This window comes from Sturnira hondurensis, unplaced genomic scaffold, assembly GCF_014824575.4.
Source record: "Sturnira hondurensis isolate 20B ecotype Veracruz unplaced genomic scaffold, ASM1482457v3 Scaffold0006437, whole genome shotgun sequence".
NCBI classification, from domain to species: Eukaryota; Metazoa; Chordata; class Mammalia; order Chiroptera; family Phyllostomidae; genus Sturnira; species Sturnira hondurensis.
The window spans coordinates 8463048-8482327 of NW_028079068.1; the positions used below are offsets into that span (position 1 = coordinate 8463048).

Below are 19280 nucleotides of genomic sequence, written 5' to 3' on the forward strand. Positions count from 1 at the left end.
GTCCTTTCTCCTTTTCGCTCAATCCCTCCACTCCTACCTGATTTCTATCTATGTATGAATTTGTTCCCATTTTCCTTGTTAGTTCAGTTTGTTTATTGGATTCCTCATATGAATGAAATCATATGGTATTTGCCTTTCTTGTACTGGCTTATTGCACTCAGCATAATGTTCTCCAGGTCCATCCATACTGTTGCAAAGGTAAAACCCTCTTTTTATGGCTGAGTAGTATTCCATTGTGTAAATGGCCCATGGTTGTTTTATCCACTCATCTACTGATGGACACTTGGGCTGCTTTCAAATCTTGGCAATTGTAAATAATGCTGCAAAGAACTTAAGAGTACTTATGCTCATGTTCCCTAAAACTAGATGCTTCCTTGTTAAGGGTCTCACAACTTCTGAAAATTATACATCTTTATGTATTGCCAAGGTAGCTATTATAGGCAAAATGATCCTGTCATGAAACGAAATTTAAACTTCATTTTAATTAGTTGTTTGTGCCACTTCCTTTGTACTTATCATCTGTTCACTCATTTCATTCCTTCTTTCCTTCAACAATTATTTACTGACTACCTACTATATGCAGATAGGGTGAGTTTCTTTGTTCCCACATTTCATTACTGAGTGCTTCTCTCCTCGTTGTCAATTTTTCTTCCCTCTGTCTACCTCAACCCTATGCACTAGTTACCTGGTAAACTAGCATATGGACTAATAATTTGTTCAGTTGAGAAGTACTGTTTTGTACTTTAGCTAATGTACACAAAACTTCCCCAGTTCACTGCCCAACACTCAATATGCTTTTGACCACTTGTGAGACTGGCATATCAGTTAATCATTTGAAGCCATTACAATTCCAACCAGGGGATGGAAGACCCATTCCTATGACTATATTTATAAAGCAATAGATGCAAAAGATTCATATGAGATCTGATGCCAAACTTATTCCAGTGTTTTATTAACTAACTTTTTTAGACCTACCTCACTTAAAGCTACTCCTATAAATTTTTTTTATTTGTGCAGTTACAAGACTCTAATCAAGAGGAAAACTATCTTTTCCCTTTGTTTTGGTAAAGAGACTAACATTTCTACGTCAATGGAAATGGAAAAAATTAATGACATCCTGGGATCTATATTTCTTGTTCTGACATCTCAATTGCTTCATTATTAGAGTACCTTTATTCAAAATTTTCAATTTGTGCTGATTATAAGGAGACCTTTATAATGTTCTTCAGTAAGTCAATCTCAGAACTTGTTTTTAATATATTTTGTTTAGATTTTATTTATTTATTTTTAGAGAGAAGGGAAAGAAGGGAGAAAGAGAGGGAGAGAAACATCAATGTGTGGTTGCCTCTCATGTGTCCCCTACTGGGGACCTGGCCGGCAACCCAGGCACATGCCTTGACTGGGAATCGAACCAGTGACCCTTTGCTTCACAGGCCTGTGCTCAATCCACTGAGTTACACCAGTCAGGGCTGTTTTTAATATTTTTAGTGCTGGAGGTAAATCACTTGTATTCAGAGTTGAAGGCAGAATTATAATCAATCACTGATCCAAATAAATAAGATATAGTATATGTAACTTTAAAATATATGAGGTATGTCCAGAAAAAAGTCTAGCTATTATTAATATAATAAGAACAGTTTGTGTGACATTGATGTGACCTGGTAGCCAAGAAAAGTAGACTGGAATGCACATGTGTGAACAATGATGACTTCACTGTACTAGTCAGTGGGGGAGGTACATGCTGTTGAGTGAGCATGTGTACTGTGTGGTCAACACATTCAAAATGACTGAGCGAGTAGAGCAACAAATCTGCGTCAAAGTTTGCATTAAGGTTGAATATTCCTCAGTGGAAACTATTCAGATGATTCAGAAGGCCACAGCTATGGGCAACTAGTGATTGGCAGCTACGTCATGACAACATTCCCACTCATACATCACGTCTCATGCAGAGTTTTTTGATGAAACATCAAATCACTCAGGTGACTCAACCCCATACAGCCCAAATTTGGTGCCCTGTGACTTTTGGCTTTTCCCAAAACTAAAATCACCTTTGAAAGGGAAGAGATTTTAGACTATCAATGAGATCAGGAAAATACAGTGGGGTAGCTAATAGTAAGTGAGAGAACTGTGTGAGGTTCCAAGGTGCCTACTTTGAGGGGATTGAGGTGTCATTGTCCTATATACAATGTTTCTTGTATCTTGTATGTTCTTCAATAAATTCCTCTATTTTTCCACAGTACCTGAATGGATACTTTCTGGACAGACCTCCTAACAATTTTTATTTGTGTTCTTCTATGTTTTCCATATTTGCTACACTAAATATTATTTCAGTAATATAAAAATGCTTTAAAGGAGAAATATTGTAACACTATTTGACTAAGTAAAATAAGAGTCACCAATTTTATTTTTATTTTGTGACATTTGTGGCTTTTCGGTATGACCTTGGCATTCTTCCTCTTCTGATGCAATTTCCTTCTCTGTTTCATTCTGTTTTGGTTGAAGTTGTTTCAACCTCCCCCTTCGTTGAGCAGTCTTTCAGCTTGTCTGTGAGATCCCGAGCTGACACTTTGTTTTCTGAATACCCACTTCTATTTTCTGTGGCAACACCTGCAGATAAACATCTAGCCAGTCACCTAAATGGACACACCCCCACACCCTCTCAAACTCATATCTACAGAGACATGAGTGGGCATGCACACACATGATCGACTCCTGCAGCCTTCCCTAGGGAGCTCAAACCACTCCAGCTGTTTTCTGGCCTTGGCAACAACAGCAGCAGCAGAGCTTCTAATGTTGGTCCTCTGATTGGAACCAGCACTGAAAATGTTGCAGCTGCCAAAGAGGAATTTGAGTCACCTGGAGAAGAGGGCCGTGCAGGAGAAAGATGGCAGACCCGGATGCTTCAGGTTGTGTATAGTGATCAGAAGGGAAGAAACAAGAGTTGGGCTCCCTTTATCTGAAGCGCTTTGCCCCATGTTCTGTTGACAGCCATGTACTGATATTTCAAGGCTCGGCTCAGATAGTGCCTCTTTCTATAGCTTTTCCTGATAAGATAAGATGACTGTCCCATCCTCTATACCCATTCAGCACTTGCTTAATGAGAAGCTTCATTTTCCCCCAGAACCCATGAGGTTCAAACTTTTAAAGGCACAGATCTTTGTTGACTCACCTTTTATCTTAGTGCCTTGGAACACAGTAGACATTCAATAAATATCAGATGGATGAATAGAATCTACTGCTTCCCTCCCATGAGTGAAAGTGGCAACTGACTTTTTGCGGAGGCGAAAGAGAAGGGTGTCCCTAGTGAGTGTCTTTTCTCCCTTTAAAAGTTAACACTAGACATGAAAGGGTGTGACCATGATCCTCCACGTGAAAAAATAACTCAACAACAAAGAGAGCAACTAGCTGCCTTGTCGTCATCCCCATCACTGCTATTTCTTCAAGTGGCCAACAGACAAGTCCAATTCTAATTACAAGATCATGAGCCTTAGCTCTGGCTGGGTAGCTCAGTTGGTGAGAGTGTCGTCCCAATACACTACGGCTGTGGGTTTGATCCCTGGTCAGGGCACATACAAAAATTAACCTATAAATGCAGGAATAAGTGGGACAACAAATCAGTGTTTCTCTCTCTCTCTCCCCGCTCCTTTCCTTTGTCTCTAAAATCAATCAATAAAAAATGTTTTAAAGGTAATAAGCCTTTGAAAAACTTGCAAATGTGAATAGGAAGAAATTGTTGTTGCATCAAAGAAGGTTACATTGGCCAACAGAAAATGTGGCATGCATCTATTAAATTAATACAATTCATGTTCCGGAGTAAAATGCTTCAACATTTAAAATGTTTTAACATCAGAGGAGGGTGAGGATAAAGCAGAACCATGGTTCTTTACTTGCAAGACCTCACTTTAATTCTCACAAACACCTATGAAAGAAATTGTATTGCCTTCATTTTACAAGTGAAGAAAGCGAGGCTTGGAAATGATAAGCATTAGAAAGGCCCGTTAGTACTAACACTCAGCAGAGCTTGGATTTGAACCCCAATCTGTCTGATTCCAATACACTGTCTTCACTCCTCTGGTTTCTCTTAGGAGCTATTTTCCAATATTGACATCAAGTTTTCAGGGAGGTTGAAAATACAGATTGAATCTTTCTGGAGTACTGACGCTGGGCCACACACAGGGCAGGGCAACAGGCAGATATGATGAACCATCCTCCACTCCAGGAGCTAAGTAACCGGTTGTTCAGAAAGCTGACACTTGAACATAGACTAGACAATAGGGAATGAAATAAGGACCACCATGGAGGGGACCACCATGGAGGGGACCACCACGTGCTGCTTGGAAAATGAGGGAAGGACTAGTTCTGATTGCACAGAGAGAGCAGGGGAAGTTTCACAGGACGTGGAAAGATGGATTTTTGACAAGGCTCTGAGGAGGCCAGGGGCAGGGGCAGCAGGCATTAGGACCCTGCAGAGCCGGGAAAGGAACCTGCTTCTGGAGCTCGGTGGGAAGGTCATTGAGATCAGTGTCTGGTTGGAAACTGGAAGGTGAAGGTGGGTTAGAGCCAGGCCACGGAGGGCCGTGAATAGGAGTCTGAACTTGAAATGGGGAATTTTTGAAGGTTTTTGTGTAGGGAAAAGCCAGGATCCAATCAGATCCTGGACTAAAAGATCCGGAACCCATTCTGACACCAAATCACAAGTGCATGAAGCGCACAAAGCAGAAAAATATAGACACTCAATACTTTTGGTCAAGACTCAAAAAAGTGCTCTGCTTACTTCTGAGGAAACACAGCAAATGGAGGAATATATGCCTAAATCACCAGCTCAGACTCCACCTGTCCTCTTCCTTCTGCATTGGCTAAGAATGGTCCCATTCTCAGGACTCGTAAGATAGCCTCATCCGGCAATAAAACGCCAGGGCAACAGATACAATCTCCTCCTCCCCCCAAAGAAAAAATTCCAGCAGGGAAATGACAGTTCCTTTCACTTCCTTCCTTTCGTCAGAAGCCAGCCCACAAAGATTTCTTAACTGTTTTCTCACCTCAACACACCAGACAAACATCCTAGAGTAGGAACTGGATCCTGACGGCTTAATTGAGTTAAAAGGAAAAGTGTAGGTCATCTAAAAGCCTCTCAATGGTTTCAGAGTGGCTTTCACATCTCTGAAAGCCCAGTGGCCATTCTCAGTTGCTCCGTTAGGGAGGAGCTGAATGAATTTCCTAGCACACAAGTCAAAAGCACTGGAAGTCAGCAGTTCTGAAAGACTGAAGAAATGGCTTGTTTACATTTTTCTCTTGGGCTGAAACCCATCTATTTAAACTTTAACCAGAGGCAATTATGAAACCACGGTAAGCCAGAGATGGCAGCCTGCACAAGACAAGGAGACAGATGCCAACAGTCTGGCATCGAAGGAGGAAAAAGCGAGAATATTTTGAGAAAGGGTCAAGGAAGAAATACAAAGAAGGTTTTAGAAGCAAAAGGTGTCACCTAAGTAGCTGATCTTCAAGAGAAGAGGGAGGGAAGTGGCGAGGGAGGGGGAAGCTGGTGGGATGGGCAGGAAAGACAGCAGGCTCCGATGGAGTAGGTGGGGCTGTCACCACCCCCCCACCTCCCCCCCCACCCCACCCCGTCAAAAATCCCACCCAGTGACAGGGCACTGCTCTAGCTCTGCTGCCTGTACCTTTTCTCCCTTTTGGGTCAAAAGTACATTAACCAAATGAATCAGTGGCCCTGAATGGTCTGCTTGGAGCAGACACACCCAGTCAGCCCGGACATAGGCCTCTTCCCCGAAGGCCAAGCCTCCTCTTTAATTCAGGTTTTCCTGGCAAAGACCCACCTGGAAGCTGATGAGCAGCCCAGTGATGTCAGAGGAAATACCCCACTTGACAAAGGAGCTGCAGCTGCCTAGGATTTGGTGAGTCCTAAGAACAAACTAAGAGATAGCCGTTGCTCTGAAGTGAATGTTTTATTCCGGACATGAGGATGTCCATGGACCTGACATTGACACCAGGGCCAGTTTTAGATGCATATATGAATGTGGGGAGTCATACAGGACACCAACCCCCACATGGCTCTGGGCAAAAGCACCAGACAATCAACCCCTGGATATTCACTCCTTTGGGTTTTCTAACTTTTTGGTTTTGAGTATCCCCATTAAGCTGCACGTGCAATATATAGAAGAGAGCCCTGCCTCAGATGTTACCGGCTCATTTCTTAGCAGGAATTCACTTTTTACCAGTTCCAGTCAGATTAGAACCAGAGCCCTGTGGGAGAAAGATCTCGGACAAACATTTTGGTGATAGCGAATGGGCAGAGGCCTCGGGAATTGTGAGTGGGAAGCTGGCGAGAGTCATGGGAGACAAATCTCTGTACAACAATGAAACCCAGTCCCTCAGCATATAAGTCAGAGTTTGTGTAGGCAGCAGAAAGCTGGGCTCATCCAAACCTCCTGTGAAGCTTTCTTCTCAGATAACCCACTCTGACCACGGAAAGCCAACTGGGGCCCAGCCAGAAGGAGGTGGGGAAGGTCAGAGGATTTGCACATATTCAGGGCCATGGTCGTGGTCTTCTAGGGCTAAGAGGCCAAGGTCGTGGGCTCCTCTCCAGACCAGTTTGCTGTTCTCAACAAAAGATCTGTCTACAGCTCTGAACTGTACTCCCAAGTCCAGCCAACCACCTAAAAAATTCATGATGCTGTTCACAAAGGTCTGGGCGGAGAGTGTGGGGACGGCTGCCTGCAGACTCACCCTGACTGGGGACAGATCCTGGACTTGGGGATGGAGGGGGGCACACTGCGCACGAGCGATATAATAGAGTGTGGCACTTTATTTTTATTAAACATATGCTCCACTTTTATTTCTTAAAGTTTGTATAAGTATAAATCGCTTTCTTGGGCCCAGATCCCAGAGTGAGGAAGTTGGACTCGGACGGCTCCTGCAGGATGGAGCCTGTGAACACATGACTGCTGGCAGTTATCTCAAGAGCTGCATTGCCCAGCTCCTACCAGAGGGCATTATACCTTGGAGAAGATATTTGTGAAATCAGGCATGAGACCTCCAAGGGAAATCCTGGCTGACTTTACATAAGCTAAGGAGGCAGCATAGTGCAGTGGTTAAAAGCATGGATTCAGGAGCCTGGCTCTCTGGGTTCAGATCCTGATGCTATCACTTATGAGCTGTGTGGCCTTGAGCAAGTCTAACCTCTCTGGTCCTCAGTTTTCTCATCCATATACTTTAGACAATAGTAGTTCCCATTTCCCAGGGCTGTTTGTAAGTAACAAACGAGTTGATTTTTAAAGGGTTAAGTAAGTTAATATTTAAAAGCACTTAGAACATGGTCTGTCACAGTGAGAACTGTTGAAGTGTTGCATTTTTAAAAGAACATAATTAAATGTCCGGGCCTGGAAACTCCAGTTGTTTGTATGACTGACCCTGTCTCCAAGGAGGCCTTTGTTTGGCTCTAATCTACCCTCACCTCCCATCACACCAGCATGAGAAGACAGAAGGAAAATACCCGGATACTTTTATCCCCCAGGCTTCCGTTGAAGTACTAGCAAGGCGCTTCTGTTCTGCTCTGAAACCTAGCAGCAGCACTGTCCTATGCCTGGGCCAGGAACAGGAATTCCTCAGTGCGCACCCCTCAAGCCCTTGGAAGGGTCCAGGCTTGTGCTGTCCCTGAATGCTCATTTGCCTATCCTTGAAGGATACGTCGCACCACCCCAGGCTTCTAGAACACGAGGAAAAGCCCTCATCGAGAAAAGTAGAAACAGAGAAAGACCAGGTGTTAGAAAGAGGATCACAACAAGAGGAAGCCAATCACAGGAGAAAAAAAGCAGAAACTGAAATAAGCACAAGGAAACTTTTTTTGTCTCTCTATTTTTGGCCAGGTGAAACACAAACACAAGAAAATAAACCAAGCAACTAGAACCAGATTGTACCAGTGAGGGGATGGCAGAGGCCACAGGACGGCAAATACATGCTAATGACCTCATTTTCCTCCTGCGCCCTGTGAGTGTGGCCCCAGAGTCACTTGTACTGTGGCCTAATAATGATTTCATTTCACAGACTTCCTTCCACATTTTTTTTCTTAACAAAGTCCATCACAACTCTGTTTTGGGAAGTAGAAGCAGTGTCTATCTTTAGGAAATCTAAATGCCAAAAAAGCTCAGAGAAGCACAATTGAGAAGTAAAGACTAGTTGGTGTGATCAGGACAAATATCAGATCACAAATATTTGAAATTCTTCCTCTTCCGGGCCCTGAGGAAAGCAGTGTCTTTGTTTGCTGAGTTGGCTCACAGATGACTTGGCCTTTGTTGTGTTGTGTAGGATGTTGGATGGACAGGAGAAGCTGAAGGAAGGTCAAATATTTGTCAAGTGCCTACTAGGTATCAGACATTCTGTTAGGTACTAGAAATTCAAGAGTGAACTGAAGCATAGGACCTTACTGCCATGAAGCTAACACTCTTTTTTAAAAATTTTATTTATCTTTAAAGGGGAAGGGAAGGAGAGAAGGAGAAAAATATCAATGTATGGTTGCCTCTAGTGAGTCCCCTGCTGGGAACTGGTCTGCAACCCAGGCATGTGCCTTGACTGGGAATCAAACTGCGATCGTGTGGTTCGCAGGCCGGCACTCAATCCACTGAGCTACACCAGCCAGGCCCTTTTTTAAAAAAGATTTTATTTATTTATTTATTTTTAAAGAGAGGGAAAGGGAGGGAGAAAGAGAGGGAGAGAAACATCAATGTGCAAGAGATACATTGATCAGTTGCCTCTTACACACCCTCATTTGGGGTCCTGACTTGCAACCTAGGCATGTGCCCTGACTGGGAATTGAACCAGAGACCCTTTGGTTCACAGGCCAGAAGTGAATCCACTGAGTCACACCAGCCAGGGTTTTTTTTTTTTATGCTTATTAAAAAAATTCTGGTAAATTACATATAACATGAAATCATCATCTTAACCATTACACAGTTCAACTGTACATAGTTCAATAGGGTTGAGTATGTTTACACTGTGGTGCAGTCAATTTCTAGAACTTTTCCATCTTGTTAAACTGAAACTCTATGACCACTAAACAACTACCATTTCCCCCTTCCCTGCTCCCAGGACCTGACAACCAGAACTCTACTTTCCATTTCTATAATGCAATTATTCTAGATTCCTCATATAAGTAGAATGATACAGCACTTATCTTTTGGGGACTGGCTTATTTCACTTAGTATATCCTTAGTAACATGTACCAGAATATTCTTCCTTTTTAAGTCTGAATTATATTCTGTTGTTTGTACATGCCACTTTTTTTTATTCTGTTCATCTGTTGATGGACCCTTGGGTCACTTCCACCTCTTCGTTATTGTGAACAGTGCTGCTGTGAACTTGAGCATACAAATCTCTTTGAACTAACACTCTGTTAAGGAGTTTATCCCATCGTATTTGAGTTGTTTGTCCATCAGCTAGCCCAACTAGATGGTTAGCTACACAAGGACCTGTGTTATTTATCTTTGTATTCCAATTGTCTATAGTGCTGGCACATAGTAGGGACTCAGTAAATATTTATGGAACAAAATAGTCTATTTTTATACTGCTTAGTCGCTATTGCTGCAGCTGGCTATTTTACATATTTTAATAAATAAGTTTTGCAATGTTAATGAATGCTATTTTGATTATATTTACATACTAAGATAGTGTATATAAAGGGATTAGTATAAAAAATTCTAACTCTCAATCAAAATTCACTTTCTAGATGAAATGCCATTGACAATTCCTTCCCACTCACTTTGCTGAAAATCAGCTCTCACAGCTCTTATTCCTCTCCTTTCTCTCCTTTCTTTCCTTCAACTCAAAGCACTATATAAGACCTCCAGATGGGTCTCCTCAACCCATGGGATATCCTGTTGAATAAATCTGGGCACCGGGTCAGAAACTTTCACCGAGGGTCATTTTGTATGAGGCACAGTATGAACAAGGCCACACAGCCCTACCTTTGGAGGAACTTCCAGTCTTGTGGTTCTGCCTGATTACTCCTGGCCACAATTAAGCAAGTGGATTCAGTTTTCTTAGGTGCAGAAAATAGTATTTACCTCCATTGCCTTGTACTCAGATGCCAAACACAGATACCAGAGCATTTACAAAGCATGAGGAGCTGAAAGACATTGTTGAAGATTTTGAGTAGCCTTGTGTCTGATGGTAATTACGACGTGTAGTATTCACAGTGTCAGAAACTATCTCTATAACCCATTACAAAATACACGTTTGGAATTAGGGTTTCTGGTCATTGTAGCATTGTTATACATAGACCTTTGAGGCACTCACTTGGTTCCAAACACAATGCAATGGTTTTTAAAATATAAAAGAGAACTATTAAATATAAACTTCTCTATGGAACACAGAACAACAAATGGGACTGGAGACACAGGCCTGGTTGGGCTCCAGGTCTGGAAGGAGGAAGAGGATGTTGCAATGAGGCTTCTGCAGAGTAAGAGAAAGTTAAAGTGATCTGCATGGGGTGAAGGAAGTAGGCTGGAATCAGAAGCAGGTTCACTGCTTGAATCTGTGGACTAGACCGAGAACTCCCCTCCCCATACATACCAGCTGGCTTGTTAGAGAGGATTTAAAAAGCTGACCACTGCCTGATGATGGGCCTTATATGAGGGAATGATGAGGCAGGAAGGTAAGGGCATGTGACAGGAAATTGGATGAAGCAACAGCACACTTCCATGGCTGACTCTATAGCATCCCCTTTGTCAGAAGAGGGCACAAGAAAAAATAAACCCTTTTTATTCAGATAATAGGATTGTTTATAAGGAAAATCAAACAGAATACACTGAAAAAGTATTAGAACTAGAAAGGATTCAGCAAGATTTCTGGGTATAAGGTCAACAAACAAAATTCAATTGCAATTCAATATGTCAGTGTTTATCGCATACAGTATTTAATAGTAAATAAAAGACACCACTCTTAAAAACAATAAATAATACATTTACAACCTAAGAATAAATATAATATAAAATGTGGATTTTAAGTATGCATGATTTTTATGGAAAAAGTTAACTAAGATTTATAAAAAGGGAGACATATGCCATATTCATGAATCGGAATACCCATTATACCAAAGATGTCAGTTCTAAAGTTAATGTTTAATTTCAAGGCAAACTCAACTTTTAAAATTCCAACCTAATTATGTAACATGAAGCAATGATTACAAAATTCATGTTGAAGACTAAAGGGTCAAAATACATTATAGTAGTTGGGGATGCCTTTGGCTACAAATAAAAAAATATAAAATTAATGTGTGACTTTAAAAATAACAAATTTAGCCCTGGCTGGTGTGGCTCAGTGGATTGAGTACTGGCCTGTGAACCAAAGGGTCACTGGTTCGATTCCCAGTCAGGGCACATGCCTGGGTTGTGGGCCAGGTCCCCAGTTGGGGGCGTGTGAGAGGCAACCACACATTGATTTTTCTCTCCCTCTCTAGAAATAGATAAATGAAATCTTGAGAAACATAACAGGTTTATTATTTCACATCACAGAATGTCCAGTGGAAGGTGGTTTCAGTACTGGTTAATTCAGCAGCACAGTGACCTCTTGGGGACCTGGGCCCTCTTTATCTGTCTGCTTAGCCCTTCTCAGTGTGTAGGTCTCCAGCTTTTCCCCTCAGGGTAGCAAGGTGGCTGCCACAGGTTCAGGCCTCACATTTCCCCACAACTCTGTACAAAGATAGGCAAGGCAAGTCATGTTCTTATGTACCTTCTCAAGTGAGAAGAAAACTTACCTATTATATCCCACCTCCACTCTAGCATAATTCCACATTGGTCTCATTGGCAAGAGATGCAACACATGCCAACAGCCAAACCAATCGCAATGGAATGGAATTACTGTAATGGGCTTAGACCAAGCACTATGGAATAGGCTTCATGGACACTTGAAAACAGCTAGATTCCGTTGGAAGGAGAAAGAGACACCATTCTTTGGTCAGATAATGAATCACAACCCGAGGCAATTTTGAAAAAGAGTAAGTCGGGGGTTTGTCCTACCAAATAATTAATGATTAAAATAAGAGGTGGCATAACAAACCAGGAGTGAAAGGATGAACTATGTAATAAATCTGTGTTGGAAAAATTATAAATGTATTTCATACCACAAGTTTCATTTGGTATGGACCTAAATGTAAATAGTCAAATTTCATCCTTCTAGAAAAAAATGAGACTATCATTACATACTTGGGATAGAGAGAATTTACTAAATAAAGCACAAAAGAATAAAACACAAAAGCAAAGACTGATACATTTTACTACTATAAAATAAAAAGCAGCATCAACAAAATACAAAGACGGGCTTAAACTAACAGAAGATACTTTCCAAGACATAAAACCATTAATATATTAATATTTAAAATTTATAAAGAACTACTAAAAACAGTAAGAAAAAAAACAACTGCAAAAAATTGGCAAAGGTTATGAATAGGCAATTCACAGCAAAGAAACCCTAATGGCCAAGAAATATACAAGAAGATGCTTAATTTCACTAGAAATTAAGGGAAAACAAAATAAAATAAGAAAAATTTCCCCATAAATAGGCAAATTACTCTTTTAAATTCTGAAAATACCCAAAGTTGTAAGATGTGGGGAAACAGGACTCTTAGTAAGCAAAAGGATAACACACAAAAATAACTCTTAAGTCCCAGCAATTCCTCTCTTAGGGATGTTGCCTAGATTAGTGTTTCTCAACCAGGGGTGATTTTGCCTCTCAGGAAACATTTGGAAATGTTCGAAGAACTTTCTGGTTGTTACACACGTGTGTGGGAGGGTGTTACTGATTACTAGTAGAAATGAGGGATACTGCTAAAAATCTTACCCCACCACAAAAAGTTATGGTCCAAAATGTCAATGATGGCAAGGTTGGGAAAGTCTGTCCTAGAAAAACTCTCACATGGTGTGCACCAGTAGACTGGGTTTTCAGTGTTGATTGAAGCATGGTTTCTTATAGCAAACAGCAAACTAAAAACAACTTACTCACTATAATACAAATGAATGAAAAAGTAACGTGTGTATTCAAACAAGGGAAGAACATACAACAGATAAAATTAATGAGTTAGTTCTTCAGGCTGCAACATGAACAAGTCTAAAAAAGTAATGGTGACCACAAAAAAGCATTGCAAAATGTTATGGACAGCAAGATGTTGTATTCTTTTACATTTTACAAACACAAAGTAATATTGTATATTGTTTATGAATGCATACATACAAGAAAAAGTATAAAAACATTCATGGGAATGATTTATAGGGACTTCAAGGTAGTGATTACTTTTGGGGAAAGGAGAAAAATAGAGAAATAAATGGGTCAGGGATAAGCAATGGGTTTCAACTATCCCTGTAAGGCGTTTTACAACCAACAAAACCCCCTAAAACAAGTCAAATATTAAGATTTGTTGAGTATTTTATATGTAGATGTTTGTTAAACTCTTCTCCATATTTTTCAGTTTGATTGAGGTATTTATTTATAATGAAAATATTTTAAAATAATTTAAGAGCTGCATTTGCAAGAATGAGTACTCTTTGCGTGTTTCGGGAGCATAGAGTTGGTGGAGGGAGTTCATGTTTCCAGAAGAAACCATGCTGTTCTAAAAGGAAATTAGAGAAGGGGAGAGTGACCCTTGAATAAAGAAGAGTCTGTTCACATAAAGACCCTATCCCTGGGATTCTCAGCAGGCAGAGTTGGCCTTCCCACTGAGCCAGCAACTTGTAGGCTATTCCTCTGTCCATGGTCCTATTCCTCTAACTCAAACAACCTTGCGAGAGCTCAGAGTGAGATTCAAATTCACTTTGTGGCGTTCTAGATGGAGCTGAGAAGCTGCGAGAAGAGGAAATGTTGCAGGTACAGCATGTCTTGAGTATTTGGAAAGAAGTTCTGACTGCAGTAGATGCCACCAACAGAAGGGAATCCTGCTGGGCAGTCATTCTTTGTAACAATGGTGAACTGCATCTCTTGGTCAAGTGAGCCCCAGTTACACTGAGGCCTGCTTGGTGAGAATAAAACCATCGTCTCTTTAACGTTTCATAGTTTTACTGAAAGGCTTTCTTGTCCCTAATGCTTTTCATCATTTCTTCCCAACACTCCTTATAAGAGCAGTCGATACGCGCTTTGCTCTTACAGAGATGGGGAGAGACTAACAAAGCTTCTCCAAAGACTTAGGTTCTATGAACCAATATTTTTACCCAAGCCACTGGGGATAAATAAATGGTGGGAATAACTCAACTGAGAAAGACATTTTATGGGCATCCCAGAGTAATCGCCTAGCTTTTTCAAGGAAACAACGTTTCTTGAGATCCCAGGAGGAGTCTGGCACTACATAAAGTGATATGAGCATGAGAGTACAGAACATAATGTTTGGGAACATAATGTTCCTCCTGGAACTTAAAAATTAATGTAGATCCAAATCTGTTAAGAAAATACAAGGGTTGTTGTAATAAATTATGGGAAAATAAAGTGAAAGGTGTAGGGGCAAAAATCCCCAGCATAGTGATGACCTGTGGAACACGAAAATGGAATATGATGAGCCAATTAACCTCAGGAGAACACAAATTCACAGCATGGGCAGAAGAATACAAGATACCCTGTGAAGCCAATTTTGCAGACTCGGTCAGTTGTCTAGTCACACAAAATCAATAGCTGTTTCTGATGGACCACTGGCATGAAAAAAAAATGATCGTTGTTTTCTAGAGATGGAGTCAAAACCAACCGACGTACAATAAAGTAGTTAGGGGGGAAAGAGTGGGTTGGCAAACTTTTAATCTATGAAACTGGAGATCTAGTTCTGAATGACAGCTCTAATGGAAATAGATGCAATTGGGTTTGTAGATGCTGATTTTTATCAGCAGCCAGAAACTGTGCTAAAAGCTCAATTTGGCCTACTTTAGGTTCCCTGGGTGAGCTGGTGGGGGAATTTTCATTAGGCAATTTGTTATATGTCAGAAGAGGAAATACAGCAATATATGAACACTCTGATATATATATATATATAGGTAAGAAAGTATCTTAATAGAAAAATGTACTCTAGTCTAGGACAACGCTTCCTCACCAAGATGATGGAAAGTGCTTGGAAATGCTCAGACCAGACTGAGCTTCTGCCATTGCCCCAGTTTTCCTGCTTTAACAACTTCAACCTTGCTAACATACCAATGCTAGGAGAGGTGGTTTAATTTTTTTTGAGGTAAGTTGGCAGATACCTATATTACTTGAAAGGGTGGGTGGTGCTCAGGAGTTCTTGGTGGGGTGGGTCTGCTTCCTCTTCAACATCCCGGACTTCTGGCTGCGTGCCATGGCGCTGGCCCTGTGGCAGTCGGCGACACAGTGACTCAGGTAGTATTTGTTCATGCAGATTTCGTGCTGGATGCTGCTCATGGAGGTGCATTCTTGTTGACGATGGTCTGCATATAGAAGGTGCCTGGCTTTGGCTGGCTGATCTCTAATTGGTGACCTTGACCACACCTTTCCCAAGGGCAGGGTACTCCACAGCCAACTTGCGATGAATTAGCCCGTTGTAGCAAAAGGAGTTGAGGGCCTTCAGTACAGGTTCACACTCAATACTGTACTCGGGCTCGGTACTGTACGTCTGCCTATTCCTCTTGATCAGGAAACTGGAGCAGTTCCATTGCAGCTGGGCAGACACAGGGGCAGCTCCTGTCACTACCAGATGAAAAGAGATGGTTTTACATATTGACTGTCAGCTTCTGTGCTGGTCACTCATGGTCACTGCAACTTTGTTCTCTTTCACAAGGTAAGACCAAAACATCCCAGATGTTTTGGGATGTTAAAAATAGTGTTTAATAGCACTATTAAAAATAGTGTGCTCATTATTTCATGTTTAAATTTCAGTCACATTCAAAGTACTCTCCATTTGATGCAATACACCTATGGAGACATTTTCTCCACTGCTCAAAAGAGTTTTGAACTCGTCGATTTTGATGCCTTTTAGTGCTTCTGCAGTTTTCTGTTTCACCTCTTCCACATCCACAAAATGTTTCCCTTTGAGGACTTTCCTCATCCTAGGAAAACAAAAAAAAAGTTGCTGGGGCAAAATTGGGTGAATAGGGAGGGTGGGGCATGGGGGTCAAGCCATTTTTGGTAAAAAACTGCTGAACACTCAGTGCAGTGCGAGCAGGTGCAATGGTAAATCACCCATCATGAAATGGGCAAATGCACTGAAAGAGTCTTCAAAAAAAATCACTGAAGCTGCACGCAGCTTCTCACCACAACATCAGCTGGTATAGTGATACAGATGAGTTCCTAGAACACTCACCTAGTAGGGGAAGCCTGTACTACAAGGCTTACCCTTGTAGGGATAGCCCCTTGCAGGGGTACTATCTTCTCCCTGCAGAAGATAATTCTGTTTTTTAGGGGAGCCCCCTAGTACATATACCTTCTCTTGTTTTCTAGTATTATAGTAATGTGGAAAGATAAAAATGTCTAGAACTTATTATTTCATTATGGAAGGGAATAAATCAGACAGTTACTTCCACATAGATATCCAATAGGCATCTCAAACTGAACATGGCCAAAGGAGAACTCTTAACCTTCTGGTATCAAATAACAACAAGAGGCTTAACTAAATAATTTTACTTTTTTCATCAACAAGATATCTGGCAATAAATGGTTGCTGGTGCTGGTTCAGCTGCAATTTCTAAATCATCAAGTAGTATTTTTTTTCTACCTCACCATCCTTAACATTTTGTCCTTTAACCATCATGTCTTTAGTTTTGTAGTCACATGATGGCTGCCATGACTCCAGACACGGTGATGGTGTTCCAGACTGACGTATCTATCCCCAGAAGATTTTCACTTAGGTCTTTTTAGCTATAAATGAATTACCCTTAACTGCAAAGGAGATGTGGAAATTGAGTGGCTAACAAAAGAGAATGGGATTATTAGGATTGAATTGTACCAATCATGATTTATCACTTGAGGCTGGATATACTGCCATCCTCAATAAGGTCAGGGCTCTGTTAGCAAGGAGGAAGAGAGGCTGTTGGGGAGGAAGTGAACATGGTCTGGCACACTTCTCAGTCCCAGCCTATCTGTCTTAGTAAATAGCATCACCAACCAACCATCCAGTGTCCCAGCCAATAATAGAAGCAAGAACTTAAAAAAATTAACCATAAAATTAACCATTTTATTAACCATAAAAATTGTCTTAATTTTCCCCTTTGCCCACCTCCACCCAGTGTACCCCCTGCTCCCACAGTCAATCCCCACACTGTTGTCCATGTCCATGGGTCATTCATACATGTTCTTTGACTAGTTCCTTCCCCTTTCTTTCCTCTATTATCCCCCATGCTCCTTCCTTCTGGCCACTGTCAATCTGTTCCATGTTTGCATGTCTCTGGTTCCATTTTCTTCATTGGTTTATTTTGTTCATTAGATTCCTCTTATAAGTGAGATCATATGGTATTTGTCTTTCACTGACTGACTTATTTCACTTAGCTTAATACTCGTATTCTCCAGTTCCATTCATGCTGTTGCAGAAGGTAGGAGTTCCTTCTTTCCTTTTGCTGCATAGTATTCCATTGTGTAAATGTACCACAGTTTTTTAATCCACTCATCCACTGATGGGCATTTAGGCTGTTTTTAGCGCTTGGCTATTATATATAGGGCTGAAATATACATATTATATATAGAAACATAAAAGTGCATAAGTTCTTTTGAATTGGTGTTTCAGGATTCTTAGGATATGTTCCCAGCAGCAAAAGAGCTGGATCAAAAGGCAGTTCCAGTTTTAATTTTTTGAGGAAATTCTATACTGTTTTCCAGAGTGGCTATACCAGTCCACCTTCCTACCAACAGTGCACTTGGGTTCCCTTTTCTCCACGTCCTTGCCAGCACTTCCTGTTAGTTGATTTATTAATAAAATAGCCATTCTGACAAGTGTGAGGTGGTATCTCACTGTGGTTTTAATTTGCATCTCTTTGATGGTTAGTGATGTTGAGCATCATTTTATATGTCTATGGGCCCTCCGTATATCCTCCTTGGAGAAGTGTCTATTCAGATCCTTTGCCCATTTTTAAATTGAATTGTTTGTCTTCCTGGTGTTGAGTCACATGAGTTCTTTATATATTTTGGAGATTAAATCCTTGTCCAATGCATCGTTGGCAAATATGTTTTTCCATGCGGTCAGTTCCCTTTTCTTTTTTTTAAAGATTTTATTTATCTATCTTTAGAGAGGAAGAGAGGGAGAGAAATATCAATGTATGGTTGCCTCTCGTGAGTCCCCCGCTGGGAACTGGCCCACAACCCAGGCATGTGTCCTAACTGGGAATCAAACCGCGATCGTGTGGTTCGCAGGCCCGCGCTTAATCCACTGAGCTACGCCAGCCAGGGCTCTCAGTGCCCTTTTCATTTTAGCCATGCGGAAGCTTTTTAATTTGATGTAGTCCCATTTGTTTATTTTTTCTTAATTTCCCTTGCCCCAGGAGATATATTGGCAAAGATATCGCTATGTGGGATATCTGAAATTTTATGCCTATGTTTTCTGCCAAGACTTTTATGGTATCACAACTTATATTTAAGTCTTTTATCCATTTGGAATTTATTCTGGTGTATGGTATAAGTTGGTGGTGGTCTAGTTTTATTTTTTTTGCATGTACCAATCCAGTTCTCCCAACACCATTTATTGAAGAGATTATTTTTACTTCATTATATGCTCATGTCCCCCTTTTCAAGTGTTAATTGACCATAGAGATGTGGGTTTATTTCTGGGCTCTCTGTTTTGTTCCATTGATCCATGTGTCCATCCTTATGCCAACACCAGGCTGTTCTGATTACAGTGGCCTTGTAGTATAGTTTTATAGCAGGTATTGTGATCCCTCCAACTTTATTCTTCTTTCTCAAGACTGATGAGGCTGCTCAGCATCCTTGTTTGGTTCTATATAAATTTGTGGAATATTTGTTCCAGATCGGTGAAATATACCATTGGTATTTTAATAGGAAGTGTGTTGAGTCTATAGATTGCTTTGGGCAATATGGACGTTTTAATGATGTTAATTCTTCCTATCCATGAACACAGCATATTGCCTAATAAAATGATTACATTTCCTCACCATTTTGTAAAGGTCTGGGGCAATGTGGAAGAAACATCTGAGAAAAATCCTCTTCTCCTTTATTTTCAGCTAGGCTTTCAAGCAGGGCAAACCCAAGGGTTCATGGAAGAAGAGAGAAATACTTAGTACCCGAAACTTTCTGCCTTTTGCTGAGATTTTCACATATCTATTTATGTTCTTCCCAAAGACGAA

At 40.9% G+C, this 19280-nt stretch overlaps 1 protein-coding gene and 1 pseudogene across 2 annotated transcripts in view; both read right to left on the reverse strand.

Moving 5' to 3' along the window:
* Positions 1–19280, reverse strand: part of MKLN1 (muskelin 1) — a 337548-nt gene that overhangs the window by 241515 nt on the left and 76753 nt on the right. The gene's annotated exons all lie outside the window — the stretch shown is intronic.
* On the reverse strand, positions 14081–15718 carry LOC118989190 (60S ribosomal protein L28-like; annotated as a pseudogene).